Raw genomic sequence first — 3,816 nt, forward strand, 5'->3', positions numbered from 1 at the left:
AGGTTGTAAGATCATCTTAACTATAAAGACTTAAAGAGATAATGCTGGATACATGAAGAAATAAAAGTTTATCCAAAGCTGATGTGCCTTGAAACAGCTGAGGAGGCAAAAAGCAGACTTAGCCAGGAAATTGCAGTTTGTTTTCTAAATGCCCAAATTCTGGTACTATGTGGCACTCCTCTCCCATCTTTCTCTGGATTCCTGTTGACACCAATTCACTGCCTTTACTTATAGAAACTTTAACAATCTCAGGCAGAAACAACTTGGCAATAATAACAAAAACACACCATTCATTCTGACACAGACATCTGTTGTTCAGATACAGAACCTGACAACTCAAGCAAGAGAATAAAAGCAGCAGCCAAGGTGAGGAATATGAGAGTGGGACAGGCAGGTGTTGTTATCCTGGGATGTGCCCACACTGGATCCAGGAAATAATCTCATATCAACCTGCCCAAAGGAAAAAATTCGTGCCATTAGCAATCCTACACCTCCCCAAAAAGTACAAAGCTTTGGAAAGAGTGGAAGTAAACATATTTTTGGGAATCTCTCTTCCCCTCCTGGAAAAGTTGTCTCTGAAAATTGCAGAAGGTGGGTGCCCTTGCACCTGTGAGATAATGGGGGGCTCTGGACCCTCAGGTGAGACACAGCTTAGGGACAGGTCACACATAAATAATTGCAATTCTATCCTGAAGCCTGTCATCAACCCAGCTTTTAGGGTAATATGCCACAAACCAATAACATAAATTATATAAACAGAGAGCCCAGACTGGCACATTGCTCTGTTTCACTCTGAGGTTTATGCACAGACTTTAACCCACGTTAAGCTCACACAGAACTTACACAGAACTTTCCAAAACATTCATGTTTCCAGGCTTTGGGAGGAAATTGACACTTTAAACTACCTTTTTCTTTCAGTTGCAAAAGCAAAGATGACAAAATATTAACTTCAGCGTGTCCTTAACATCACAGGGAATGTTTTCATTATTAACCTCGAGTTTGTTGAAGTTTTTGGTCATTTTTTGTTACAGCATGTGCATTCTACAAGTATCACCTCTAAGGATTTGAGCTGCACAGGATTCTACTAAACACAGTGAATTTCTCAGAGATGGGCTCTCACTTCAGTAAGATACAGCAAAATTATCCCACAATTAAAGTGAATAAATGTGAAGCATTTACCTGGCTGCACAAATTACACTCACCAAGATAAAGGAAAAAGGGTAACCCCTTTAAAAACTCTTAAAACTCTTTAAAAATTCTTCTTGCTGCAGCTGTTTCTCTTCTATAGAGTATAATTAGTAAAGTGAATTATCAAATTGATGCCTCCTGGGTTTTTATTCTTATTCTTGCATAAGGATTTTTACACACTGATAATTCAGTTGTTCTCCAAAAGTGGGAAAGTGTTTTTGAAAACATTGCTCAAATGCACACAATATCAATGAGAATGTTGATATTGAATATATGAATATTTTACTCTTTATAAAAGCATCCAAAATTTCTAGTTTCTTACTTCAAAAGTCTCGCTCTTCCTTAAACTAAAATCTTATTTTCCATAATATCTGACAATACACTCAGACTTCTAAATTTATGCAAGCTATATCCCAGTTTTTACCACGTTATCAACACAAGCTATGGAACAACATTCACTGCAAGCCAGCAAATGATCTCATTTCATACTCACATGCTCTATCTGAGCCCAAGCCCCTACAAGGCAAGCACACAATGCAATTTCCTGCTAAAGAAAACCACTGAAATTAGTCAGGGTGACAAGAAACTCAGATTAGACTCAGCACAAGGTTCACAAGGACTCAGCCAAACTGGCTGCTTCTGACTTCTAATGGCACCTAAAATCCTGTTTGAGCCCCTCCAGTTGAAGCAGAGCCCTGTTTCTGCTCCAGGCTGATTCCCTTCCATGGTACCATGAGCCAGGAGGTAACAAATGACCTGCAGGATCAAATCCTCACTCAGGTGTTGCATATAAAGACATCCATGTGGATAATTAGCAACATCCACCCAAAAAAAAAAATCTGCTGCAATCATAATTCTCCCCCCCCCAAAAAAAAATCACAAGTTAAAAACTTCATGCTCATTAAACATAACAGTACTGCTTCAAAAATGCTGATAAAAATGATTCATCAAAAAAAATGCAAATGGCAAAATGGTCCCTGCAAACCAGAATATATTCTCCACATGAAAAAAGAGGTCAAGCTAAGAAACAGTTCACATATATCATAGATCTCTACAGGAAATAAACCTGAAAACCATGAGAGAAGGGGCAGAGCATACATATCAATATAATGTTAGTATTTAAAAATGCATTGGAAAATCCAAATATATAAGTGTATTTCACTGTGAATAAACTAAATCAGAATTTTGAGAAACATGAAAACAATCTATTTATAGCTACTGTATCATAGATTTTAACCTAATGGAGACAAGCTAGAAACACCTGAAAAAAAGCTGAACTCACAATTCACTGTGTTTTGGTTTTGTGTCCATATTTGTTAGCCTGCAATAATTATTTAATTAACAGAATGCTTAATGATCAATCAGTTTCATTAGGCAAGCATAAAACATATCAAATCACCTGCTAAGAGACTGACAGAATGCAAGTATGAGAGTTTAGTTTGGAAAAGTTCTGTTAATGCATGTTACTTTTTGGGGGCAGGAAAATGACCCAAATATGAATTTAAATACTTTTTTATCTCTTTTTATTTATAATTGCACTCTAGTCTTTTTTGTTCTTTTACTTTGCCTTCTCTTAATTTCAAATGAAATGAGAAGTTATCTAACTTGTACTGCCCAACACTGGGAAGAGGGGAAATCAAATTCTGGAATACCTAAATGCAGTGTTTCCAGAGTTTGAGACTTTTCCAGGGGTCTGAGGTGGAGGATGTGTGATGAACCAACTCCAACCAACTTAATTCCAGGAGGTTTCCTTTATTTTCTTGTATTTTGGTTGCTTTTCCAAGTGAACACAAGAGGGCACAGCTCATGTGCAATCTCACTTTGTACTCATATCCAGTACATTCCAAATTAAAATCAATTCTTCTTATATGCAGAGCAGCCCCCTGTGGAAAGCTCATATCCAAAAAATAAGGCAAAGACAGGAAATCTTGCACACAAATAATTTCAGTGTGAGAACTGTAAGTGAAACAAGATTTCCATATGATAAAAGTAAATCAGGGCCTCAAAAGCAATGTGTAGCATGTACAAGTTAAAGGATCTTTTTCAGGAAATCTGACACTGATTCAACTAACATCTGAAGATTCTGAATATAAAGCATCCTGGAAAAGGAAACACAGAATGACTCAGGAAAAGGACCAGTCTGATAAGGGTGGGGAAACAACATGAGAATATAGGATTCTTCCCTGCACTGATCCCTTGAGACCAAGCTTATCAGTCTATTTTTGACACAATGATTATTCAAAAAAGTCAGAGGTTGGAAGACTTACTAGTTTCTGTATTCTACAATAGTTAATCAGGTGTTCCACTTAAATGTAACATTTGTGCTCTAAGATATTCCAAAACAATTTTAAAATTTAGTTATAAAACCTGTGGGATAGTCAATAACTGAACAGGATTTTGTTAAGTTAAAAAGAAAGAAAAATTTACTCTCTAGGGCTGGTAAGCAATAGATGCATTGAAAAACACTGTCCCCAGTCGCCACATTTAAATCTCCAAGCAGCTCCTGCTGTTTGCATTTATTGACAATTCATCCAGGCAGTGAACTGCTTTGTCTCCTTGGTTTAAAAGCACCTGTCTTCAGGGGGAAAGTAAAGCCTAAGGAAATTTACTGTGAGCTCTGGATGAGAA

General features: G+C 37.0%; 1 long non-coding RNA gene across 1 annotated transcript; it reads right to left on the reverse strand.

Moving 5' to 3' along the window:
* Positions 1 to 1,247: 1,247 nt before the first annotated feature.
* LOC306803799 lies at positions 1,248 to 1,941 on the reverse strand. The gene is made up of 3 exons (XR_013774707.1): positions 1,845 to 1,941; positions 1,682 to 1,735; positions 1,248 to 1,282 (listed from the first exon to the last, which is right to left on the reverse strand). It is a non-coding gene; the product is annotated as an uncharacterized lncRNA (long non-coding RNA).
* Between the last annotated feature and the right edge of the window lie 1,875 nt (positions 1,942 to 3,816).

Source organism: Erithacus rubecula, assembly GCF_903797595.1.
Source record: "Erithacus rubecula genome assembly, chromosome: 6".
Lineage (NCBI taxonomy): Eukaryota > Metazoa > Chordata > Aves > Passeriformes > Muscicapidae > Erithacus > Erithacus rubecula.